Source organism: Anas platyrhynchos, chromosome 13 (assembly GCF_047663525.1).
Source record: "Anas platyrhynchos isolate ZD024472 breed Pekin duck chromosome 13, IASCAAS_PekinDuck_T2T, whole genome shotgun sequence".
Lineage (NCBI taxonomy): Eukaryota > Metazoa > Chordata > Aves > Anseriformes > Anatidae > Anas > Anas platyrhynchos.
In genome coordinates this window covers 24,225,450-24,253,295 of record NC_092599.1, presented here as the reverse complement: position 1 = coordinate 24,253,295, position 27,846 = coordinate 24,225,450, and the positions used below count along the sequence as shown (strand labels likewise).

Genomic DNA, 27,846 nt, shown 5'->3' with positions numbered 1-27,846 from the left:
CAGCTTAATGGCTGCTGTGATATCAAAGTTCCAACACATTGACTTAATAGTACAATATTGCTGACCTGCAATTTATGTACTACAGTAGCCTGCAATCCCAGAAAGTCCAAAATTGCCACAAAATCATATTTTTCACACCAGCAGAAATAATCACAGACATTTTATTATCAATAATAAATGTATCAAGCTCATATGTCTGCATTTCTTGTGTAACACAGAAAACACTAAGATCAAGGACATGTATGCATCCTACATTCAGCATTTTTATGTCTTTGACAGTGAATGTCGTAGCAATATTGCAGGAGTTCTGGGAAAGCAAACAGAAGCAGAAGGCCGTATTCCCAAGCGAAGGCATCATTGTGTATGAATCACTGAGCTCCCTGGGCCCACCATTTGTGAGCTATGTTACCTTGCCGGGAGGAAGTTGCTTTGGTAACTTTCAGGTAAGTGTCAGCTTCCAATCTTTGCCAGGGGAATTTTATCTATTTATTTATATATTTATTCAGGAAAATTCTTTTGCCATAGAAGATACAGGACAACTACTTCTGTAACAATGAATACTACACTTGACTTTTCCAATCTCATTCTGTCCCAGCCCTCACCGACTTGAGAGACAAGGTACCTGAAGGAAAACAACACAGAGTTCTAGGAATGATTTTACCAGTCTTGTCTCTGGTTTCCAGTCATATCTACAATGAAGTGAAACATTATGAGTAACTCAAGTCAGGCCAGATATGTCCCTTCTACGTCAATAACCAAACCTGTCAAGTTAAGAACATGGAATTAATGAAAAGGAAATCCTTCTATTTTGATCTGAGTTCACTTTTTTTTTTTTTTTTTTTTTTTTTCTAGACCAAGAAGAACCAGCAAAAGTCGGGTGAAAAATGAAATGAAAAATGTTAAGGCCAGGCAGCTTGCTCACTGCAAGTGCTAATCTGAAAGCAGATGGAGTGCATCTTCATACACTCCATCCTGAGACACTCCACTCAACAGGCCAGACCAGCTGATGAAGTGCATTGCTGTCCTGAAGTTGAATGTGATGGGCTACTTTTAAGTCTCTTGTTTATGCTGTAGTACTTGAGGTCTATGGCAGGACCACAGCACACTCTTATTTGTCTACCCTTCTTTCTTGATCGTGTGTGGGAAAGAGAGAACGTGCAGAGGCCCTCAGCCACATGGTGCACCTGTCACTCTGTGCAGCTGCATCCCTGAGCCAAAGTACCAAACTTCATGCTTGTGAAAGGACTTTACACAAACTACAGAAATCTAAAATGAAGCATCCAAACACTTACAGGAGGGTGGGCCCTCTCGATGCACCTCAACGTGGGATCCACAAGTCCTCACGTGGTTTCATCCAGCACACTTCTCTGTCCCTCCTCGCTAAACTTGCTCAGAGGCAGCTGTTACCAAGGTGTCACAGTGACATCATTCAATTCTGTTTCTGAAGTCATCACCGTAGGCCCCTGGCAGCGGCAACACAACACTCTCTCTTGCTAATGCGAATGTCTCAGAAACAAGTAGAGAAGTCCCACTCTCCCCAAGCTGACTTTAATTGGAGTAGTTCCAAAATTATTCTCTGCCCCCCTACATCTGGGGAAGGTGTGTGAGAAATCTTTTCCTTAAGAAAGGATTACAAGCCAAAAAAAGCTTGCTTCTGATATGTTCCCCTTCCTTTTAGAGCTGTTCACCTTTGATTTCCAAGGAAGAAAAAAGAAGGTGAAATCAACAATTCTCCTCCTCCGAGTTGGGAATATGAAATAAGCCCAATTATTTAGGAAACCTGCAAAAGGAAACTATACATTTCCTTGTTAAACACCTTGTTGCTTCTGAAAACTTTTCCAGTACTTTGCAGCTGCAGTGCTTTTCGGTGGGTGGGCAGCCGAGCTCCATCACGGCCACTCTCTCCCTCCCCCTCCTCAAAGAGAAAGGGAGAGAAAATACGAGGCAAAGGGCTCAAGGGTTGAGACAAGGACAGGCAGATCGCTCAACAAGGATCGTGATGGGCAAAGCAGACTCAGCATAGGGAGACAGTAAGATTTCCTGCCTAACTACTACTACTACCAGGCTAGACAAGTGAGAACCAAAGGAAAGAAACCAAAAACACCTTCCTTCCCCCCATCTGAGCTCTTCCAGCTCCTCCCCCCGTGCAGCGCAGGGGAACAGGGGGACTGGACTGGGGGTTGTGGTCAGTCTGTAGCACTTCATCTCCACCACTCCTTCTCGGTCCCTCTCTGCCCCTGCTCCACGTGGGCTCCTCTCCACGGGCTGCAGCTCCGGCCCGGGGCCTGCTCCTGCGGGGGCTCTCCATGGGCCGCAGCCTCCTCCAGGCCACAGCCACCTGCTCCACCGGGGGCTCCTCCACCCATGGGGGGGCTGCAGCGTGGAGATCTGCTCCATGGGGGACCCATGGGCTGCAGGGGGACAGCCTGCTCCACCAGGGGCCTCTCCCTGCACGGCCCGCAGGGGAACTGCTGCTGCCTGCCTGCAGCACCTCCTGCCCTCCTGCGGCGCTCACCTGGGAGCTGCAGGGCTGCTTCTCTCACGCTTTCACAATCCTCTCTCCCAGCTGCTGTTGCACAGCAGTATTTTCCCCCCTTCCTTAAATCTGCTCCCCCGAAGCCCACCCAGCAGCACTCCCTGCCTCGGCTCTGGCCAGCAGCAGCTCCTTTTTGGAGCCATCTGGAGCTGGCTCTGCTCTGATGCTGACAAGATGGGGCTGCATTCATTTCCAAACTGGCTGTCATAAAGGCCTTCACCTTTGCATTACATTGAGGCAGCGGTGATCTCAGCCTTATTGTATTGCTCTGCGTAATGTAGCTCCCAAAAGAGATCCCAAGGTCCAGAACAGACATGGAAATAACTGGGGGGTTGTAAGGAAAACAATTGCATTCCATCTACATGCTTGGGTGTTATTAACAGAGCTTTGTATACTGAGCTGGTGCTTGGTAGGAGAAAAACCATAAATCTTCCCTAGGAAAGTAGGACCCCCTCAGCTACATACTGCTGTGAGGAAACTCAGATGTAAGAACACACTTAAATAACACATCAGCAGAGCTGTTGTGCTCCTGACCACCAAAGGCACCTTTTTCCAACACCGTCGTACTGGAAGTTGATGCAGCTGGTTCCATCCTTAACGTGGGACTGTACAGTGCTTTAAAAGAAATATTTTTTCACAGCTTTGGAGAAAGTGAAGCAGAGAAAACCCCACCTAACCACTGATACCTGGACCCCAAACTGCCACAGACTGACAGCGATGCCCACTGGATATCTCCTGCTGCCTTCTGACTGCTCCAGCAGAAGTCCCGTTTGAATTAGCCAGCAGGTCCCTCTGAGTGGCTTTGCTGAAACTCCTGCCGTAGGAAGTATCCTACGGGAGCCAAGTTGCTAAACTGATGTGTGGTTTTCCCTTAACCCCCTCAGCCCTGACTTTGCAGCTCCTGACGACACTGCCAACGTGTGCAGTGTCACCGTGTGCCAACTAGGTGCCAGCTGCCATGTTTTATAGATTGTAAAATGAGTGATTTGGGACTCGTGAGCACTGAGAACAGGTTAGCAATTGCTTAAGAGCTTTACTTGTGTCGCTCTGGGGCAGGGAGATGGGTGAAACATCTTAGGCTTGAAAGTGATTCCCTGCAGAGGGACGTGCTCAGATCTGTACAACAGATCTGTCGTTTTGGTCACCTTATCAGATCCCTGCTTGAGAGGTTGCTTGCAAGAATCGATTCCTCTTCACCTTGATGTGTCAAGCTAAAGACAAATCTGTGCCAAAGCACTGTCTGATCAGACGAGTGCCTCAGTTCAGGATTGTTCTTGGACAGCTCCAGAAACACCAGGACGATCAGCGCCTTCAGGAACAGATTAATTGGATCTCGAGGCTGTCATAAAACAGGTCCCTGAAGTTTGAAGACTCTTCCAATAGTTTGGGCCAGCAAGGAGCAGCTGTAGCTGGCGGCTGCGGTAACTCGGGGCTCAGAGTCTCAGAGAGCGTGCTGAAAGGTGACCCCCAGCTGGCTGCTGGAGGAAGCTGAGGCAGCGTTCAGCTCTAACCTTTGCCTTCTTGGCTGTCATCTTTGCACTCCTGCTGTCAGTGGGTGTTGAGTGTCCTTCCCCCCAGCCTCAGCACGTGCCCTCAGATGTAGGCAGCGTTTAGCAGCTAGAATTCACTCCAATATAAAGAGTACAAATCATGCGTTTTCTGCTTTTGCTTTGGAACTCTTAGCTTGAGGTTTTCCTGCAGGCCATGAGGTTTCTTGCAGCAGCAGGGATGAGTTCTGTTAGCAAGAGGCTGTTCTGTGCTTCGAATGTGGGAAGATGAATGGTTACCTGTGCACCGTTAAATAGAACTTGACACCTAGCACACCGCACTTGCAGCCTGTGGGGTGCTTTAACAAGCAGGTAAATCAGCAGAGGCTGTTTTGCAGCCGGGGTGATGCTGGGTGATTAAAAAGCAGGGGCAGAACAAGGAGTTTCTAGTGTTTGTTCTTGCTTGTCATCCGACTCTCCACTTCCACTGTTCGTTAGAAAAAAAACAAAAACAAAAACAAAAAACAAAAAACAAGGGGTAAGCATCTTAATATCTTTATTATAAATGGAAGGCACAAAACAGACCAGCTACAGAGACTGTCCAAGAGAAATACTTGGTGCTTTATAAACAAACAAGGAAGTACCCTTAGGTGGGTGTGATAATCCTCCTCTAATGCGTTTTTGGAGTGCAAAAATAGATTTGTTCCTTTCTTGCTCTTCTCTCCAGGACAAAGGCAGAATAGGCAACTGCAAAGTTAGACCAGGGAGGTCAGTTTGTTCCATACTGAGAAAGACAAGCCTGTAAAACAAACTAGACAGATTTTCTTGGTACTATTTATCTTCCTTCAGCAAAGGCAAAGCTTATGACACTTGTTGGTGTGTATTTCCAGACCCCCAGCTACTGGCACTGTAGCGCATCTCTAATTCTTTGGTACAAAAGGTTCAAAATCTCTTAATGCAAACATTTTACCAGCACCCTGGAGCAAAAAAAAAGAAATCTAAAAATCTTACCAACTTCTATTACAGACCTGCTGAGTGCACCAGAGTTACTCATTTTTATTCAGGCTTTCAGGGGCAACTTCAGTTGGTTTAGCGCCCGGATTGCCGTGTTAGCAGGTGTCAGTTTAAAAAAAAAAAAGCTTTTGAGGTCCTTTTTAAAATGAGACTGCTTTTTTGGAATTTAGGGCTGCGAGGTATGCTTGGTTTTGCTTTCTTCCCATTCCTTAGACCAGATCCATTCAGATTCTGAACAGCGTTCCCGGTCTGTTCAGGAAACTGGAAGGCAACAAGCAAAATGATGAGCTCCTTGGGCAGTCAAAAGAGCTAAATCTGGAGAGTGTTTTGAGTCAAACTTCCATGCTAAGGAGCACCAGTAATTGTTAGAAGTAGATGCAGAGGAACCTGCATGGCACTGGGTGTGTTTCTGAAGGTGCTAAAGGTCCGAAGTGACGATTCCTATCCATAGTAAAGAAGAGAAGGAAAGCTTGCACTTAACTACTGTTTTTATTCCCTTTGCCCAGCAGTCAAAAGCAGTAACTAATATGAGAAGCCAACTTTTCCTCTCTTTATTTTAGATTTGAGAAAATTCCCTGCCAAAAAAATATTTCCTGGAAAATTCACTAGTGTTTGTGTGAATAAAAGGTTCCAACCTTTGATTATTAATTTGTAAGAACTATTTCATCCACTTTTGTCCAGAAGAGTCAGAAATAATTTGCACAGAAATGTGCAGCGTTTTAATGAAAGGTTTCAGAATCACTCTAATTTGAACTTTATCTGGTCTGGTTGCAGGTTTTGTGTTTAGTGTCTTTAAAAAAAATAATAATTAAAATTTCTGACTTCATCTCAGAAAAAAGAAAAAAAAAATGCTTGTGGCTAAATAAAATCTGTTGCAGCTCTGCTCATCGAAAAATCATTGGCTGTTAAATTGGACCTAAGTCGTCTTCTCTAACCTTTCATGATCCTGCAGCAATGGATGAGGATGGATATATGGATTAGGGAACAGCACGTGGTGGCAAACCTGTGGTATTTGCTACAGCGCAGAAAGAAAAACCCAATTGCTTCCAAAAAATCCAACTAATTCAAAATCCTTGGCATCATGCAGTCATGCCACTGGCAAAGTGAGCATTCCCCTGCCTCTCAAAGCTTGCTGTACCCTTGATCTGCTGTCTTCCTGCTGTTAATTGATTGCAACTCTACGTGTCTGATCAGGGCTACGAGTTGTTCTCGCTATGGAGATCATACAACATATACTGTGCACGCTTGTGTGTATAGATCTGTTTATCCTGTATGCATGTACATACGTCTGCATATTTGTGTGCTGGCCCCCAGATCACTCATCTTACAAAGCATCGGCCTCGAAGGCATACTCATCAAAATCTTTTGTAGAGCCTCCATTTTTTTCTAGTTCCCTCAAAATGAGAGAATTTTTACGCGCTCTCTGTGTCGAAAAGGCAAAAATTCTGATTTTCACTGTCGCTCTCGCTAACTTTCTCTCACTCCCTCCTCGTGTGTGTATAAACACAGATGTGTGTATGCGTATGCACATCTGTGGATTTATATGCACTGGTATGTTTTTTGCTGTACAGGTAATAAAGACGGGGAAAGGTTTTTGTGTTTTCTTAATAGGTGAAGAAATCTTGAAGACCAGAGATTGGAACATACTGAATTTTAAATTAAAAAAAAAAAAAAAAAGTTAAATTGTCTGGCTGTGGAAGATGGAGCCTCATTTTTGCAGCCACTTTGAATCACGAGTTCATCTCTAAATGCGCTGGGTTTTTTGTTTTGTTTTGTTTTGTTTTTTGGTTTTTATTTTTTTGAAGAGCTAACTATCCCTGGCTGTCTCCAGTCTGAGAGAGCATTCAAATGGACTTGCTTCCTCTATTAGTTATAAGCCGTTTAAAAGCACATCCTATGTTTGAATTGTGGATGAGAGGTTCCCTTGGCAAAGTGAGGAGGAAAATTCTTCCTACCCCTTTATTTTTAATTCACGGATTCAGTCTTGGTTTGGCCTACAGGAGAAGTTAACTGGAAGTCTTTGAAGATCGATAACTTTGCTGAGGTTGTCCAGGTAGGTGAAATGGAAGACCCACAGTGCCTGGAACGTGCTGTTTAATGCGTCCTAACTGTGTTCTAGAGAAGTTATTTGTAGCCAGAGTTGATTATTGACTTGCATGTATGATCAGGTGGTTTTTTAAGGAGTGACTCCGTTTTCAGGCTTCCAGATGTGCTCCAAGTCATCTTATTGAGGATGTGGAAGAGAACGCTTGCTGACAAAGCTCCTGGCAGCTTTACGGAACTTTCATATTTAGTTAGTTCATGTAACAGCTGATTTCAAGGCTTTGCTCTCTTCGAGAGACTGATAACTTGATTTGATGAACTGAAGAAAGCTGGAAAAATGTTGGTTCCTCATTATTTTTCACTTGTTACTTTCTTTAGGGTTACTTTTCAAAAGAAGATTTCCCTGCTCACAAGCCAGTAGAAGACTTTCAGCCCAAGCAAGGGTGAAGACAGCTCTCTCCAAGAGCAGAGGAAGGCCCTGTGGAGAGAAGCCGAGCTTGTTAGCAGAACTCGTCGGCATGTCTAAACAAGGAGACGATTGCTACTTCTATTTCTATTCTACCTGTACCAAGGTATGGCTGGCTTTCCTTTGCTTTGCTTTTTTTTTCCCATTTTTTTTCAGGAAGGAGTAGATTAGGAGGAGGAAGCACGCTGGTCTTTGGTTAACTTGAGAACCAGATAGATTCTGAATTCAGTTGTAGCAACATTAGGCAGCAGCATGGCCATTTTTGAGGCTGTACTCTATTTTCCTCGTTGGTTTCCTTTTGGTTCCAGGGAGACAAATGTGCCTACCACCACTGCGAAGCTGCTCTGGGCAATGAGACGGTCTGCAAGCTGTGGCAGGAGGGTCGTTGTTTCAGGAATGTCTGCCGATTCAGACACATGGAAATTGACGTGAGTGCCTAACGATGTGTTCTCAAAATCAATCAACAAAAGCATTTTTCAGTGCCGTAGGTGTACTGATTGTGCTTTTGCAGGATAGATTTGTTTGCTTCAAAATCATACTTGTTTCTGTTACCAAGAGAGGGGGTGGGAGGAAGCAGAGGAAAATAAAATCAATGCCTTAGGTATGTCTTAGCAAGATATATATATATATATTTATTAGATGCTGACAGTTTTCTCAACAGATGCAGAATAGCTGTTAAATAGACTGCTAAAACCTGCTGGAGCAGGGGGGTAATAAACAGGCTGTTCTATCGTCATGGGAGCAGGCTTGATAATGAACTCTCAGGTCTCTTCTGACCCACAGTCCTTCCGATAACGCTGTTCTAGCTGCCTGGGGTAGGAAGTGGGGAAAGTTAAAGGTGCAGAAGAACTAAGTCTCCAAGAAGTAGTTCTAGACAGGGTTAACCTAGGCAATTTCAGATGTTCTTTTTCCCTCTGAATAATGCTAGTATAATCCTAGGTGTATTAGTTTAACCCACCCTCAACTGGTGTCTGAGAGTGCCTGTCTTCTCTAACTGAATGATGACAAATCTAAATGTGCATAGTGGTTGCAGCTTATGCAAACTTTGTGAATATGCCCAGAAATACTCCACTGAACTGAGAAACTGACCTTTGGAATGATGTTTCAGCACTGTGTTGTGACAGCTGTCATGATCTGGAGCTGCGCATCTCTTTGCAAGCCTCAGGTGCATGTTATCACGAGCTTTTCTTTCTTTCTGTCTTCAGAAAAAGTGCAGTGAGATTCCTTGCTACTGGGAGAAGCAGCCGGGAGGCTGTCAGAAAGCCAACTGTGCTTTTCATCATGCAAAGGGACGTTACATCGATGGACAATTCTTCCCACCAAGCAAGAGTGAGTTTAGGTCCTTTTTCTTGAAGTGCTGAAGACTTAATTTGGAGTATTACTTAGTGGGTGCCAATCCTGTAGGGGGCATCAGGTAACTGTTCATTTGTGAGTACAGGAAAAGGTCTGCAGTCATAGGTGTACTGCACCGAGTGTACTGCTGGTGTTTGTTTTCTGCTTTCGTGCTCAGCTTCTCTTGGCTTTGTGTGATGTTTGCCTTGCAGTTTGCTTCCTGTTGTTTCATCTTTTGCTGGGTGGTAGGGAGATGTGTTGTTGTTCGAAGGGAAGTCTTTGTTGACGGTGTAAACAGTGATGGGATGGGCAAAAGGAGATGATGAATTCATTGTCTGTGCGGGTTATCTGCCTTTCCTACCACCTCTTTGCTAAATTGTGGTCAAAGTTTTAAACTGCCATATTACCGATGATCATCCTCTTCCTCTAGCTACACTGCCAAGTCCGCCTGAGTCCGCGGACGATGATCTGAAAGTGGCTCAGATGTCACTGCAGCAAAACAAACTTTCTGTCCAGTCAAATCCCTCTCCACAGCTAAGGGGGTGATGAAAGTGGAAAACTCTGAAAATGTCCCAAGCCCTACACACCCTTCAGTTGTAATCAATGCTGCAGATGATGATGAAGATGATGATGGTGAGCATGTTTTGGTTCTTGGAAGGAATTTGTGCTGTAAATGATTGTGTAAATCTTTGGTTCTTGAAGGAATCTGTGCTGTAAAGGAATGTAGAAATCACAGATGACCTGAGGTCTGACTAGCGATAGGGCAGGCAGTGTGGCCAGGTCACTGGTGGCTTTGTCCGGCAGTCAGTGGACAGAACCTGAAATGCTGGAGGAAAGCTTAGAACCACTCCTGGCTTTAGCTGGTCTGTTGTGTAAAGTTCTATGTGAAACTAGGAAGGAAATTTCTTTTTTCTGTCTGAAGAGCAATGTGTTGTGTAGTAGTTAAAGCTGCAGAGAGAATCTAGAGTCCTAGATGTTTTGTCCTAGTGTATTCTACTTAGGAGTTCATCAGGTCAATGTAGCCCTTTAAAAAACAAAACAAAACAAAAGAGCAACAAAGTTTTTTATATGAAGCATGGGCTGAAGTGTCACTGCATGAGCTACGTAATCATGAACAATCTGGTCTATGCATAACTGAATAGATTTTTCCCCTTCAGACCAACTTTCTGAGGAAGAAGAAACTAAAACTCCTGTCCAGCAACCAGCTGTGGAAGGCAAAAATGGATTACGGGTGATTTCCACTCGCAAAGGCAGTTCTACTGCTACTAAACAAGGTATTCCAGCACCTTAGTAGGATAAATCAGAAGAACTTGACAGTTAACTCAAAAGCAGTGTGGTGTGAAAACACAACAAAATGTAGGGATGCTGAATGGACTCGGTTATTTCCATGATCTCATTTCTGCCATGAATACCATCATGTGCCAATTGGGTCAGAAAGGTGAACTCCTTTTCTTTATTTTTGGAGAACAAAACAGGGCCACAGCATGGAGTTGAAATGGCTGCACGTGCAGCCTTGCAACCACTGTTGATAAGCCATATCTAACGATAGAGGGATCTAATATCGTGTAAATGGATTAAAATTAAAACTACATTTTTAAGCCTGAAGGATGAAAGGAGGGGCAAAATGCCCTTGGTTCTCTGGCTCTTTCACTTGTGAGGAGTGTTGACAAGCTTTATTCTAAATACTTCAGAAAGTTGCTGAGCGCTAAGAAGCCTGAGGAGCTGTGGTCCTCAGTGAGTGCCTCTAAGCCAGTCTCATGAACTGTTTCCTATTTTCAGAGGGCAATCTGAATTTTGGAATAAAAACACTTGAGGAAATCAAATCTCAGAAGATGAAGGAAAAAAATAAGAGACACAGTGGTGAGTTAGTACAGTCAGTACTTTAGGTGTTAGCTGAGCACGTGTTTCGATGATAGATGGTGGCAAATAAGCATGTTAGTAATAGACACAAGGAGACAGCGTGTGGGAAGATGCTCTTTTCAAAGTTCTTGGAAATCTGTGGCTTTATTAGTTTAGTTGAAGATGGAAGTGGTTCAAGAGGAACTGAGTTGTGTTTTTGGGCTATTCAGCGTATTTTCCTTGAAACAGTAGATCACCGTATTTAAAGCTATGTGGTTATTCCACAAATGCTTGAAAGTCTGCTCCTAACGTCAGCCTAGAGTCCTAAATTGTGATGTGCTGCTCATTTCTTTGTGGTGTTTGAACATTTGCCAGTTAACTGTAAATTCATGCATGTATACAAAGCTGTACGCAGACCAGGAAGCTGCTGATGCTCCAACTGAGTTTCTGGGTGTGCATTACGCTCCTCTTAACATGTGTGTTGGGGGCTTACAGCAGTGCTTACAGTAGAGCTATTTGACCTGCAGTGTGGGTTAAGGTGGGTAACATAGAAAAGGGATTTGGTGTTACTGAAACACTGGATATGTTACTTTTATCATAGTTAGCTTTGTTACATCATGTCTAAAACTAGACTGAAGCTCTTCAGGGCATTGTCCTGTCTTCTGTTTCTGAGAAGTACTTAAATGCTTTAGGGAACTGAAGCTAGAAATACACCCTTTTGTTTCAGTCATTTCACAGTTTAGCTTTCTAAATGTCTCTTTGTTTATCAAGTCTTTAGGGTGGAGTAAGCTCTGTGTACTTACAAATTGCTGCATCAGACATGCTAAAGCAGTGTTCCATGTCATTAGTAGGACCGACTTGGTCTTATCTGTTGTTTTAATATAAAAATCTGAAATAATCCATTCACGTATGCTGACATGGTTTGTAGAAAAGCATGACCTACAAATGAGTAAAGCACTAAATAAATAAATAAATAAATAAATAAATTACTACTTGCTAGAAATAACCATTGCTATAATGTTGCCTTAAAATTATATGGTACATGTATATAATGCTCATCTTCTGTTGGTGATGCATGAATCTGAGTAACAGGTACTTTTGGCTGCAGGAGCTGTGTTCACAACTCTTACTGCTTGGAGCAGACTGCACAGAGAGTTGCACTAACAGCCTGCTAGTGATATGCAGATCAGAACGTTTGGGAACTGGGTCATTTATGGGAGCTGTCAATCCATGCCATGATGGTGTTGCAAGTTGGATTATTGAGGGCTCTTTTTGTAACGGGGTTACTTACTTCCTTGACACATTAGTGAAAGCCTTCTCTCAAGACTATGGCTCTTGCTAATACATAACACAAATGGAAACAATTTCAAATACTTGCCAGCAGGCTTTGCTTCCTTTTACCTTCATGCGGATTTTTCCTGTAGCCTATGTAGTAGGGAATATTGTGTTCAGATAAATAGGGTTTGGGCAACAGGCTGTTATTTACTTCCAATATTTTACCACACTTCAAAACTCTTACTTGAAAACTACTGTAGAAGTTGAAATGATGCTTCAGGTCATAGTTTGATCTGTGGAATTATGAAACTCCTTGTGGTATTTGATTAAGGAGGCATTGGGGAGGCATTGGGGAGGCAAGGACAATCCCCAGACAAGGACTGTATATCTCAAAACAAGACGCTGCAACTCATGATAAGGAAGCGGTAGACAGACAGAGAAACAAATGGAAGGACTATAAATCTCAAAACTGGACATTGGAATTCATTATAAAGATACAACAAATGGAAGAATTAGCAACAACCAGCGCTTGCAATTAAGAAACATGCCAACTCAGCAGATTCCTGACCAAAGGTGAAAAGTACACTGTGAGGAAGACTCGGGGTCTTCCTCCCAAAGACCCCTGCCCACGTCCCAAAGACCCCTGCCCACAATTCTTGGGAGGCTCTACGCAGGCGCAAGGTGCCAAAAGGCTAATTAGCATGAGAAGCGAGGGAAGGCGGGGATAGGTAAGGAATATGTATAGGCGCTTGTAGAATATTGATAGATTGATTGTATAAATTCAAGACTGCTTTCCACCTTGGGTATGCACGATAGGTGGAGAGATCCCCTGTGCATCATCCAGCGCTGCAATAAAGACTATACCACTTCAAGGAATTTCGGCTTCGATCTTTGAATCATATTTGAACACTTTCTTTCTGTGATCAAAAAGCTTCCTTAAACAAAGCCTCAAGCTCAATTACACCAGTGTGTTTTTAATTTTCTACGGCTGGTTATTTCTATAGCAATACAGAATAACACTGCTCATAATTCCTGAGGTGGGGGGAACTATACCAGCCTCTGAAAGGGTGCTAGCAAGCACTTCTAATTAGCTGAAAGCTTTTGAGGTATCAGCCCATTGTTTTTTCAGGGAAGGGGGAATGGGAGCCATACTTTGAAACTGAAGTGCTAGGTGCTTAATAAAATGGGTCTGCCAGAATTGTAGGTGTGGTGCTAAAATATGAAGCCTGGCATGGTGGTAGGCCTTGGTGAATCACTGGATCCATCTTTAGGTGTTGCAGAAGTGGGATAATTTGATCCTGCTGTAATATGAATAGTATTGAAATGTCCTACCAACTGAATTAGCAATGTTAACAACTATCTGCGACTCAACTAGAAAATAACCTGCAATCTCATGTATTTGCAATTCACTTTATAAACTCATTGCCATCCATGATGATGATGATGATGTAGAAACACCGAATTCAGGAATAAGGTTTTGTAAATTGATATCATGTTGTCACTGTAGTATTTCAGTGAATTGGAACAGCAGAATTCCATGGGTAGTACTTGTTAAATGTACTTGTCAGCTGGGCTCTTAATTGCATGCCAACTACGATAAGACAGCAAAGGTATACTTATTGGTGTGTTTATATTGGTGTATTTATAGACGAAAGAAGGGAGTTTGCAGCCACTTTATGTACCTGTGTAGAGGTTCAGCTATGTGTAATTATTTTCAGATTGTATGTGCAAAAAGAAGGATTTGGCAGCATTAGCCACTGCTGCCACTGTACAAATAAAGACTGTTGTGCCGTTGTACTGTTTACATTAACTATAAATACACCACAGTAGAGAGAGACTAGAAATTCCAAGCTTTTACTGAAGAGTCATACTATAGTTCTTTTTTTTTTTTTTTCTTAAGCCAAGCACAGCAGGGAGTCTGCAGACAAAACTTTGAGTGTTGTCTGCTTTAGAGCAACATCCAGCATCATAAGTTCTTGTGGAACATGACTGAGCACTTTTATCTGGTGCTTTTTCTTGCTGTAAAGATGCACCTGTAATCTTTTCTCTGAGCTTCAAGTTTCAACATATTTCGTGTCCAGCTAGTAAGAGCATGAAGTCTCTCAACTTTAACTAATTTCCTCAGCTGGTTAACTATATAGTTATTTAGCATTAAAATATTTGTCAATGTATGCACACGTGTGCATATGTGCACAGTCTTGTCTGCACAAAAATCCAAATGTATCCTGTTCTGTCATTTAAAGAGTGACAAATATGAATTACTTATGATGTAGATATGATTGACCTGTATTTTCTAGATACATAGTTGTGGTCTGATCAGCTAATCTGAATATCAGCATCAAGTAGATTCACAGCTCAATGGCCGTTTTCTCCTAAGATGACCAGCTTCATTTTCTCTTCTTTTGAGAGAAATGGAGTTGAGTAACTTTGTGTGATGAGAATGCTCTTTTCTGTAACCTTTTTGTCTCCTGTAAACTTAAGAGTAGAGCATGGTTCTTTCATCTCTGAAAAGTGAAATGACATATTCCTTTTAAATCATTATTTTGGGGAATGGTCTCTGCCATGCTATTGTTGCATGATGACATACCTGAGTATATATGGAGCACCTATACAATTTTGGACTGGAGAAATTCTGGAGTTAAGTGGTAAAGAGAGCCTGTGGAAACTTCTGCAGAGTCTCATGTTCTTTTGTAATAGTACTTAATAAGGAACAGATTTGTAGGTTATCTAAGCAGATAACTCAAGAACTTGTTTCAAAATCTAAAGATCCTTTTTGAACAGTGTCCTGGTTTCAGTTAGAACAGAATTAATTTTCTTCCTAGTAGCTGGTGGAACGCTGTGTTTTGGCTTAGGATGAGAAGAGTGCTGATAACACCCCAATGCTTTAATTGTTGCAGAGCAGTGCTTATACTAAGCCAAGGACATCTCAGCCTTTTGCTCTGTCCTGCCAACGGGCAGGCTGGGGGTGCAGTAAGAGCTGGGAGGGGACAGACCCAGGACAGGTGACCCAAACTAGCCAAAGGGGTATTCCATACCATCTGACGTCATGCTAAACAATATATAGGGGTGGCTAGCCGGGGGGAGGGGGCCGGACTGCTCGGGGTTAGGCTGGGCATCGGTCAGCGGGTGGTGAGCAATTGCATTGTGCATCACTTGTTTGTACATACTATTATTACTTTCATATTATCACTATTGTATCATTATTATTATTATTGTTATTATTATTTTTGTTATTATTATTTTCCCTGTCTTATTAAACTGTCTTTATCTCAACTCACGGGCTTCACTTTCCATTTCTCTCCCCCGTCCCAGAGAGGGAGGGGGGAGGGTGAGCGAACGGCTGCGTGGTGTTTAGCTGCCGGCCGGGTTAAACCACGACAGTCTTTTTGGCGCCCAACGTGGGGCCCGAAAGGTTGAGATAACGGCAGATCTGACCAGAGTGTGTTAAACTAAAATTGGTGTAAGAATTAGACCTGCTTAATAGTCACCTGTCATGATGCTGATTGCTTTAATCTCAACTCTGCTGCGCCTGTTTTCCAAATTGAGTATTATAGTACATTATTTTCCGTATTTGCTCTCTGTCGTGTTGTTTATCCTCTCCGGGCCCTGGTTTCAGATCATTATGGTACTGAGTGTTATAGCAATGGCTTATGAGACGATAAGATATCTGGTCATGACTCTAACTCTTTATTTGTATTCAGTAACATCGTGAACTCTGTACTTTGGAAACAGTATCTTGGGAACTATTAGCAATTATACCTATTGTTTTTCTCCACTAGAGAGTCAATCTGTGGAGGGGAAAGGGGAAGATAATTTTTCTTACTTGATTACTCTCCCTTTCTCCTTCACCACCCCTGTATCCTCCTGGATCACTCTGCCTTCCTCCTTCACCACCCTCTTACCCCCTGAGCTTGTCACAATAGCTCTCCAAGATACTGAATATTTTTGGAATACTCAGAGTACCATAGTCTTGTTGTTCTGCCTCATGAATGCACTTCAGGTTCTGCTTAAAGTTAAACAACTACTTGGGAAGCTTATCCGGATATCTGCCCGGAGGCAGGATAGTTGTGGGTGGCAGGGAGTATGGGTGGATATGGGCAGGCATCTAGAGCAGTTGGCACCCCCAGTGTGTTGGAAATTCACCCCTGAACAATGGCAAAATCCTCAAAAACTGGCAGAATGCTTGAAAAAAAGGTGTCATGATTCTGGCAGTTCCAAAGTAACACAAATCATTATAACGTGCTGGGGCCTGGCTCATGCCTATCGAGCTGCCATTGATACTGCTATCAACTTAGTGACAGACCCTGCGGCCACTCCAAGCCCTGTGACAGATCCAACGGCCACTGTGACCCCTACGGTGGACTCGACAGCCGCTCCAGATCCGGTTGCTGCAGCCGCTCCAGATCCGGTTCCTGCAGCTGCTCCAGCTCCAGCTCCTGCAGCCGCTCCAGTTCCAGTTCCTGCAGCCGCTCCAGTCCCAGCTCCTGCAGCCGCTCCAGTCCCAGTTCCTGCAGCCGCTCCAGTCCCAGCTCCTGCAGCCGCTCCAGTCCCAGTTCCTGCAGCCACTCCAGCTCCAGCTCCTGCAGCCGTTCCAGCTCCAGCTCCTGTAGCCGTTCCAGCTCCAGCTCCTGCAGCCGCTCCAGTCCCAGCTCCTGCAGCCGCTCCAGTCCCAGTTCCTGCAACTGCTCCAGCTCCAGCTCCTGCAACCGCTCCAGCTCCGGTTCCTGCAACTGCTCCAGCTCCTGCAGCCGCTCCAACTCCTGTGGCTGTGTCAGAGAAACGAGCTGTAGCAGTGCAAGTTGATCCTGCAGAGGGTATTCCAACCCCTGTGGCAGACCCTGTAACAAAGTCAGAGAAACGAGCTGTGGCAGTGCAAGCTGCCCCTGTAGAGAAGGTGAAAAAATGGTATAGAGATTCAGGTCGTTTAGAACGCAGAGAGTCTTCTGCCAATCCAGGTAAGGCTTCTGCCAAAACTAGGTATAGAGATGACGAAGATGACGACGACGCTGGGCCATCAAGGATTCAGGAGGAGGAAGATGAGGATGCCGAAAAAGCAACAGTAACTACCCGAAGCCTAAACGAACGTGAGCTACGAGATGTGCGAAAAGATTTTGGTCGCTGTATAGGTGAGCAGCTTGTCACCTGGCTGCTCCGGTGCTGGGACTCTGGAGCCAATTGTGTGGAATTAGACGGCAGGGAAGCCAAGCGGCTGGGATCCCTTGCTCGAGACGCCGGCATTGACAAAGCAATTGCAGATGGAGCACAATCCACCAGCCTCTGGAGGCGTCTCCTCTCAGCTGTGAGGGAAAGGTATCCCTTCAAGGAAGAACTTTTATGTCTACCAGGCAAGTGGACCACTATGGAGAAGGGAATCCAGTACCTGAGGGAATTAGCCGTACGGGAAGTGATTTATGAGGATCCAGACCTCAGACAAACATCTAAAGATCCAGATGAAGTCAAGTGTACACGGCCCATGTGGCGGAAGTTTGTACAGAGTGCACCATCATCATATGCCAGCTCATTGGCAATAATGGCCTGGAAAGAGGATGAGGAACCCACAGTGGATGAAGCGGCTAAACAACTCCGGCAGTACGAAGAAAGTCTTTCCTCTTCCTTACAGGCCTGCGTCTCAGCTGTGGAGAAACTTTCTGAAGAGGTCCACCAACTTAAAGAGAATCTATCTTCCCCCCAACCTGAACCAACCAGTGTCCAACGACCAAAAGAGAACACTTGGGAGAAACTTTCTGAAAAGGTTCACCAACTTGAAGAGAGATTATTCTCCTCTGTACCTGTACAAAGCAGTGTCTCAGCTGTCAGGGGTAGGCGTTCACCCACACAAGGAAGACGATATGGTGGGTACTCACCCCGTGCCACCCTGTGGTTTTACTTACGAGACCATGGAGAGGACATGAGAAAATGGGATGGAAAATCTACCGCGACCCTAGAGGCACGGGTACATGAGTTGCAAAAGAAAACAATCAGGAAAAAGGGATTCTCTGAAAAGTTTGCTGCTCCAACTTCCAGCAGACAGTCCTTCAAACACAGAAACGAAGAAGATTCTGACCAGGATTAGGGGGGCCCTGCCTCCAGCCAGGGGGAGGAAAGGGACAATCGAGTTTATTGGACTGTGTGGATTCGATGGCCTGGCACGTCACACGCACAGAAGTATAAGGCTTTAGTAGACACTGGTGCACAATGTACTATAATGCCATCGAGCTATAAAGGACCAGAGCCCATCTATATTTGTGGAGTGACAGGGGGATCTCAGCAGTTGACTGTATTGGAGGCTGAAGTGAGTCTGACTGGGAATGAGTGGGAAAAGCACCGCATTGTGACTGGTCCGGATGCTCCATGTATCCTTGGCATAGACTATCTTAGAAGAGGATATTGCAAGGACCCAAAAGGGTTCCGGTGGGCTTTTGGTATAGCTGCCTTAGAGACAGAGGGCATTAAACAATTATCTACCTTGCCTGGTCTCTCAGAGGACCCCTCTGTTGTGGGGTTGCTGAGGGTCGAAGAACAGCAAGTGCCAATCGCTACCACAACTGTGCACCGGCGGCAATATCGCACTAACCGAGACTCCCTGATTCCCATCCATAAGCTAATTCGTCAATTGGAGAGCCAAGGAGTGATCAGCAAGACCCATTCACCTTTCAATAGTCCCATATGGCCAGTGCGAAAGTCTAATGGCGAGTGGAGACTAACAGTGGACTATCGTGGCCTGAACGAAGTCACGCCACCATCCTGGGCCTTGAAAAGCAAGTCCTATGGCGACATGGCACCCCAGAAAGAATAGAGTCAGACAATGGGACTCACTTCCGAAACAACCTTATAGACACTTGGGCCAAAGAACATGGTATTGAATGGGTGTATCACATCCCCTATCATGCACCAGCCTCCGGGAAAGTTGAACGATACAATGGCCTGTTAAAGACTACCTTGAAAGCAATGGGCGCTGGGATGTTCAAAAACTGGGATACGCATTTGGCAAAGGCCACCTGGTTAGTCAATACTAGGGGATCTACCAACCGAGCTGGACCTGCCCAATCAAACCTGTTACGTACTGTAGATGGGGATAAAGTTCCTGTAGTGCATGTAAAAAATATGCTGGGTAAAACAGTCTGGGCTACTCCTGCCTCAGGAAAAGGCAAACCTATTTGTGGAATTGTTTTCGCTCAGGGACCTGGATACACTTGGTGGGTGATGCAAAAGAACGGAGAGGTCCGGTGTGTACCTCAAGGAGATTTAATACTGGGTGAGAATAGCCCATGAACTGAATTGTACCATGTTAATTAGTATATTATACTGTATGTTATCACTACCATGATTGCTATAGGTGACTAATTAGAATGTATGGAAAAGAGTGTAACCTGAGCATGACATAAATGGTATGGAATAAGGGGTGGATAGATAATAATTTCAAGAAGTATGTATTATCTCACTACACCGCTGTCATAATATGTCAGCATATCTAGATGTCTGTTTTCTATGAAATTTGTAATCAGAGATGGATATCATCACTTTCAATACTCTGCTAATTGACCAAACTCTGCATGGAAAAATTGCAGTTGGACAAACATAGATATACCCAGGATCTATCTTTAATGCTAGGTAAATGATTTGATCTTTAGAATGGTGTCCCAGGGATGTACATGTTGCTTTTAGCTACAGGCAACAACAGAAGGCATAAGTGTTACTTAGTTCCGTCTCCTCCCAACGTATCCTCTGTGTCTTGCTCTAAGAACAGGTGAACTTGATGTTTGTGGACGGTACCAGCTGAAATGCTGGGTTCACCTCCCTGTGGAGAAAACTGCTTGCTGAATCTCCAGTGCATTGCAAACAAAATTAAACTTCTTGTAAAAGAAGAGATAAGGCTGCTTACCCCAAACTGGAGCTTGCGTATGTGTATTATCTACTTCATTTTTAAATTGTGTTTGTCAGGCTCTGGGGATGGCATCTGAAATAGTTTTTAAGCACTAAATTATTCTATTCTATTCTATTCTATTCTATTCTATTCTATTCTATTCTATTCTATTCTATTCTATTCTATTCTATTCTATTCTATTCTATTCTATTCTATTCTATTCTATTCTATTCTATTCTATTCTAATTGTGTCTATTTCCACCCAGAACATGAAGACCAGCTTCTTGTAGAGCCACCTTTTTTCCACGAAATCTCTCAAGAGCGAATGTATTAGCCTAAAATGTGTTTGGTAGATTGTTGTTTTTTTTTTTTTATGTAATTCTTCTTTAGTTACCTAAGGTAATACAGTGTAGTCGGTTAAAATATAAATAAATTATACTGTATCTTTTTGATTTCTCCCTCATTCCCCCAATTCCAGCCCTGTCTTATGCTTTCTGAGCCAAAAAAACCCACTTCTGTGGTTTAATGATATGAATTATTGCTTGTTTGATCAAACAATGTTTTCATTCTACCTTCTGTGCTACTTTCCCAGGAAACTGATAATTAAAAGAAGCCAGCTCCCTAGAATTTCAGACATGGCAATGGAATCTGCTCTAATCAGTTCAGTCCCTACCATTGCGTCTCGTTTTGCCTTACTACAACTGGAAAGTGATACTGATTCAGAGCCTGGAAAAGGCAGAAGTGGCCGACGTGCTGGTAAATCTCTAGCTTCAGGGTGTAGATCTATAAATGTGAAGAAAAGAGAGAAAAGAAGAAAAAGGAGAGAACAGCAGCAGAGTGAGGCCAATGATGTAAAGGGATTGTATTTTCAACAGTGAGTAAGGTTGTTGTCTCATCAAGAGTTTTTGCTGTCCCTGAAAAGTCATTGGTTTTGGTTTTCCCTGTGAAAGAAGAACTACTTAATCGCAGATTACATCTTTACATTGTCCTGTCTTATGTTTCTGAGAAGTACTTACACGCTTTAGGGAACTGAAGCTGGAAATACACCTTTTTGTTTCAGTCATTTCACAGCTTAGCTTTCTAAATGTCTCTTTGTTTATCAAGTCTTTAGGGTGGAGTAAGCTCTGTGCACTTACAAATTGCTAAAGCAGTGTTCCATGTCATGAATGGGACCGACTCGGTCTTATCTGTTGTTTTTCATATACAAATCTGACAGAATCCGTTCGCGTTTTGCTCCTTGAGCTCTGTCGGCATTGTGTCTACAGATGTGTCTGTGTGTGGACGTGTGCCTGGGCACTCCCGGCGGCTGCTGGGCCAGCAGCTGTGAGCAGTTGTGAGCATGGCTCGCCTACTTGGAGACCGCTTGTGTTTGAGGGAAAACTCAGCCTTTACCGCTGAGCTCCACCAGAGCCGTAAGGAGACGCTCTCCTCCATGACGAGCGCGGCGATGGAAGCCGCATTTCGCACCCCTGCTTTGACCACAAGCAGACGGCCCCCTCCACCCTCCCCAGGACTCGAGGGCGAGCTGTGCGCGTCCCTGGGGGCCGGGGGCTGCCCCCCGGTGTCCCCTCACACCCACCCCTCAACCCCCGCTCCGCCTGCGCCCTCCTGCCGCGGGGGGCCGCTGTGCGCGGCGGGGCGGCGCCGCCGAAGGTTGCGGCCGTTGCCTAGCGAGGCGCTGTCACCAGCAGCGCGGGCGGCCCAGGCGCGGCCCGCCGGCCCCTCAGCCCGCCCGGAGGCTGCCTCCCGCCGCCCGGAGCAGGTTTGGAGCGGGGAGCGACGGGGCCGGGGCTGGGGCTGGGGGGAGCCGCCCCACAGCGCCGCTGAGCCGGCATTTTGCTTGGTGTTTGTTTGAGGAAGTAGGAAATGGGATCTCTCCCCTCCTCCGCCCCTCCCCTCCCGCGACTGGTTTGGGTGTCATTTTGGGAGGGGGGGGCGGGGGAGGGGGAGTCAGTAAGTTTTCAGTATGTGCTCGTGATTGCCGTGCCCTTTCTGAAATGAGCAGGATTTCAGGCTCTTGCTTCTCTTTCTTGGCTTCCCTTTGCTCTGTTCTGTACAACAAGGCTTTTTGTCAGCTTCCAAAGTTTCTCAGCTCTGAATGGACAAGCCCTCAATGCAAATGGGTGTGAGTGAAATGCCAAAACTCTTCTCTTTGCAACCACAGAAGACTTGTGTTTCAATCTGGTTGCATTTTCATGCAGGCTGAATTTGATGTGCTTAGCTGGTGAGTTCTGCCAGTTGGGTAACAGAGCAAAAAGGCTGCGTGGGAGTTGAGCAAGAAGGAAGTTGAGCAAACTGTCCTTTGCATGGCAAAGCCTCCTTGACTGAGAATCAGCAAGAGCAGAAGATGTGTTTGGGATCCGGCAGCATTTGATACCCATCGAGGCTTTGGAGTGTTTCTGGTAGACATTTGTAAAGAAATCCTATTCGATGCTTCTTCTTGTGCTTCAGAATTAATAGATGGGGGGCAGTATAAGGAACCATGGTTGCTGAAATATATAACTAATAAAAAATAGTTCCATATGGGCATAAAGAGACGGATTAAAATCAGAGGAATGCTTGGTGTGTAGTAATCACAACTATTTAAAATCATACCCCCCATGTAAGCAACACGACAGCTTTCTGTGCTTCTGAAATTCTAAATACTTGGCCCTTGTAAGCAGAAGATGGCTTTCAAGCACGTGTGTGTCTGTAGGTATAAATTCAGGATAAAAAGGTTTTGTTTGAATAATTTCTGTTGCCTATGCATCGGTACTGTAGCAGTGAGAAAATAAGGTTCATTGTAAGTCTATGCTTTATCAAGAGTTCATTAACAAGATCTTACAATATTGTTGCTTCATACGGCAGTATAACATCCAAACAGAAAGTCTGACCACTTTCAGACCAAAGGTTAAGTCTGCTAGCTTAGAAGGTAATAGAAGCAAAATTAGTTTCTGCACTGGTTTAACAGTTGTTAACATATCTGCTTTTTTATCACAGTTCCTTTCCAGGGTGTAATGATGCTTATGTATTCTTTGGGAAACTCTTCAACATTCTGTTTCAGCAGGGAGTTAATTCTTTATTATTTAACTTGGAGAACATTTTTTCTTAGGTGCAGAAAATTGCAAATGAGGTGAACAGAGGAATTGTAACAGATCTCGTAATGACTTCCTGAATACTGAGTGGGGAGCACAGAGATGGAGGCCGGCATGGAGGAGATCCTGGTTAAAGTTGCAGTAAGGGTCAGACCTCTGCTTTCCAAGGAAGTACTTCATAACCACCAAGTATGCGTGAGATTAGTCCCAAATACACAACAAATAATCATTGGGAAAGACCGTGTCTTCACTTTTGATGTTGTATTTGGCAAAAACTCAACCCAAGAAGAAGTTTATCCAGTTTGCATTAAACCTCTTCTAGTGTCTTTGGCTGAGGGATATAATGCTACAGTATTTGCATACGGACAGACAGGTTCTGGGAAGACTTACACCATTGGAGGAGGTCACATTGGTACGTTGTAAAAAGTCTTTTTTTGTGTGTGTGTGAACAAAGTAGTTCTGCAAATTAAGTATTTAATACATAACAGATGATGCTTGAGAATTTTTAAGAGATAATGAAAAAATGTATAGCAAAAAAAGACATATATATTCCAAAGTTTATGTGATGGTTGTGTTCTAAACACAAATTCTGTGTCCGTTAGGCTATACCAAAAGTATGAGAGAAAAAAAAAATAAAAAAAAATTAAAGTGCTCTTTCCCATTCTCTATTCTAACAGGCAACTTACCCTACTTTCTGAAACACAGTGCTTTAGAAATTTTGGCTCCATTTATCCTACTTAGAAAGTATCTGCTTTAGGTAATTGTATGAAGCAAACTCACTCTTGGACTTTTTTCAGAGTCTGACAAAGAGATTTCATAGATAAATTTCATGGAATAGAATCCTAGAATGGTTTGGGTTGGAAGGGACCTTAAAGATCACCCAGTTGCAACCCCCCGCCACGGGCAAAGATGTCACCCACTAGACCGGGTTGCCCAGGGCCCCATCCAGCCTGGCCTTGAACACCCCCAGGGATGGGGCATCCACAGCTTCTTTGGGCAACCTGTGCCAGTGCCTTGCCACCCTCTGAGTAAAGAATTTCTTCTGAATATCTAATCCAAATCAACCCTCTTTTAGTTGGAAAGCCATTCCTCCTTGTCCTATCATTACACCACCTGCCAAAGAGTCCCTCCAGAGTCCCTCCCCAGCTTTCCTGTAGGCCCCCTTTAGGCACTGGCAGGCTGCTGTGCCTAAAGCCTCTTCTCCAGGCTGCACAACTCCAACTCCCTCAGTCTGTCTTCGTAAGAGAGGTGCTCCATCTCTCTAAGTATCCCTGTGGCCCTCCTGGACTCTCTCAAATACTTCCACGTCCTCGTGCTGGGGGACCCAGAGCTCCAGGTGGGGTCTCACGAGAGCAGAGCAGAGGGGGACAATCACTTCCCTCCCCCTGCTGGCCATGCTGCTTTTGATGCAGCCCAGGATATGGTTGGCTTTCTGGGCTGGAAGCACACATTGCTGGCTCAGGTGGAGATTCTCATCATCCAACACCGCCAGGTCCTTCTCCTCAAGGCTGCTCTCAATCTGTTTTCTGTCCAGACTGTAGTTGTGCTTGGAACTGTTCCAGCACAAGTGCAGAACCTTGCATATTGGCCTTGTTGAACTTTATGTGGAATTCAAATTTTGCTTTTTTAAAGGCAGATATCTGAAACTCTACTATTCGACTTACTTGGTATTTCCAAGTCAGTGTTTCTCAAACACCTGAGACTGGAAACTACTATTTTTCTGTATTAGTTCGCAGAAGAATTCTTCAGCTTCTGCATGTATACAATTTTGCTTTCTGACTTTCCCTGAAATCGTGTATCACCAGCTCTGGTTATCTTCCCTTCCGTATCGAGAAGTCACAATTTGTTTGTCTGTTCTGCTGAATAAGAGAGAAGAAGTGGAGTAGCAGGAATTAGAAGACTATCTGGATTTTTCTTGGTCCTTGATTCTGAATTTGAAACCCTGAAAATTATGTATTCGTTCTTTTTGCATAAAGGATTTGAAGTTTTATCATTAATTCATTAGCAAGTTCAAAATATTTTTTTCTTCTAGCGTGATTTTTTACTAATTTAATTTTCTTGTAGTCTCGTACCCGCAGAAAGTAGTAAAGTTCTGTATCATTTCCATGCATTTCTGATCAACAGAAAAGCAAATCTTTACATGAAAACTTGGGAAAACTGAGCTCTTCCTATTCCTTATTATATTGAGTGATAAACCTCGCAGACTTCTCTTTAGTTTTAGTCTTTGTAATTTGTGTGACAGAATGACTGCAAGTGTCTGTGACATCTGTGTTTCTATTTTAGCATCATTTTCAGAGGATGAAAAAGGCATAATCCCACGGGCTATTCAGGAGTTATTTCAGCATATTTCTGAAAACCATAACATCAATTTCCGAGTGAAGGTATCTTATATAGAGGTTTACGAGGAAGAACTTTGAGATTTATTGGAGTTGGAGACCTCTGTGAAAGATTTACATATCTGAGAAGATGAAAACGGAAATACAGGTAGGATTTCAGCTCTAGAACTTCGTGCATTTGATTTCTGTTGTGTGCACAAATTATTGTTTCCATCTCTTGAAAAGAGAGCTTACCGATGACTAATACTAGACGAAGTCACGTTTTCAAAATATCAATTCAGTTTAGCTGATCTGAAGCAGCCTTCATTTGAGATTCCTATGAACAATATCAATGTTCCTCCAGAAGCAGCATCAGGTGGTAAGGTAGTACTGTTACTGTTTCTGCAAATTCAGCATAGAAACACAATTGTGCATGATTATTCAGTTGAATGAATGCTTTAAGATTAAGCCTTTGCTTCTCACTTCAAAGTTATATTTGTTAAGCTACTTATGCTGTAAATATCTGCTTCCATTCCACTAAGAACTATGTTCTTAACATAGGGTGGGAGTCACTTTTACTACAAACTTTCAAAATTTCTGTCTTTTTTTTTTTTTTTAACTGACAAAGTAAGCTTTGAGCTAGGTTTGCTCATACTTTTTTTCTAGATAGCACTAGGTTGCAAATTGCATAAGACGATGTGTAAACACCTAAGTGTATTCTGTGTATTCTGTTTACAATACTGTTTCAAATGGTGTGACAAAATACACCCATATATTCTATTTCTGCAGGTTTCAGATGTGCTGTACTTCATGCTTTCCACATACTGTTTTATTTTATTTAGCTATGTGCTACGACCTTATAATAATGAAGGCTTGTATGCTTCTGTGATTTGTGTTTATAGATTGACTTTTCATAATTGCAGTAAACTTTTACTGAAAAGTTTAAAATTAATGTAATTATTCTGATTTTCTTTTGGTGTTTGAAGTGATTGTTGGTGCTAAGGAATTCCAAGCAGAATGTGCAGATGAAGTGATGAGCCTGTTGGAAAGTGGCAATGCAGCTCGTCACGCAGGCACAACACAAATGAACGAACACTCTAGTCGATCACATGCCATTTTTACTATCAGTATTTGTCAGAAACAATCTGCAGAGTCTCAAAAAAAATAGTGATCCACAGGATTAATCTTGGAAATCAGTCCAGATGATTGCTTCAAAGTTCCATTTTGTGGATTTGGCAGGATCAGAGAGGGTGACAAAGACTGGAAATACCAGTGAAGGATTCAAAGAATCAATTCAAATCAATAGTGGTTTGTTGGCCTTGGGAAATGTCATCAGTGCTCTTGGAGACCCAAAAAGGAAAAGCGTACATATTCCATACAGGGATGCTAAAATCACTCGCATTCTGAAAGACTCCCTAGGAGGGAACGCCAAGACTGTCATGATAACATGTATAAGTCCATCCTCATCAGACTTTGATGAATCTTTAAATTCGCTCAAATATGCAAACAGAGCCAAAAACATTAGAAATAAACCAGTTGTCAACTACAACCCTGATCAAGACCGGATTGATGAAATGGAACTTGAAATCAGATTGCTCCGAGAAGCTTTGCAGAACCAACAAGTTGGTAATCAGTGTTGACATGACTTAAATCAAGAAAGAACCCGAATCAGTTTGCTAGAAGAACAGCTCACCCAGCTTCAAGTTCAGTGCTTCAGCTACAGAAACTGTTTGGACGAAGCCTTCCCATTCCTGGTTGATTTGAATGATGATGTTAGCTTAAAAAGCAGGAAGCTCTCACCGTGCAGCAAATTGACACTGGAACTGGCACCATGCAAGAGCCCCATCATATCACAATTCTTCAGCTGAGGAGAGAACTAAAGAACTGCCAGGTATTTCATTCTAAGTTGATTGTTTAGGTACCTATGAACAAATCAGGAAAGCTAATGTGTCTGTCTTGTAGGAGGAGGAGATAGAGTTCCAACAAGTTAGAATTTTATAAAATCAACCTATTTTCATTTTTCACACTGAATTCTGGTAAGCCTGTAGATTGTTACCTCGCAATCGCATACACAAATTCTGGCTTTTCTTGGTTCTCATCATCCTAAATTACAGCTCTGTTATTTATTCTTCATTTTTTTTCTCTGGCTTATTGTAAAGCTCTGCTTCCCAGGTTCAAAACAGTGTAAGAGCTGGGTTTAAACTGAGATACCCAGGTAAGCATGCCATCCACAGCTCGGAGGAGATGGTTAGGGAGATGCTAAAATAAACAGGGCAATAAAGGCTCTTGAGCAGCTCTTAAGAGTTGTATTTACTTGAAAGATATAGGTTGTACAGAAAAGATAGAGTTGTACAGAAGTATCTGTCTTTAGAATGGTAAGACATAGTGTGTCTATACTTTGCATTTGGCTCCTAAAGGTTTTCTGGAAGGCCAACTACATTTGGAAGTAACCTTCAATCACTATTGGATCACTTACCCAGAAAAACATCTGAAAAAAAATAACATTATAATTTCTTTAATCTTTAGGCTCTTCTTTGAGATGAAAAATGAGGAGGGCCATCCTTATTTTTTTGTTTGAGAAGTGTATTAATATTATGATTG

The 27,846-nt window shown here is 43.4% G+C and overlaps 1 pseudogene; it reads left to right on the top strand.

Annotated features, from left to right (window-relative positions):
- Window positions 1-1,280: 1,280 nt before the first annotated feature.
- The window catches only part of LOC140003633 (kinesin-like protein KIF27), a 46,109-nt pseudogene continuing 19,543 nt past the window's right edge, over window positions 1,281-27,846 (top strand).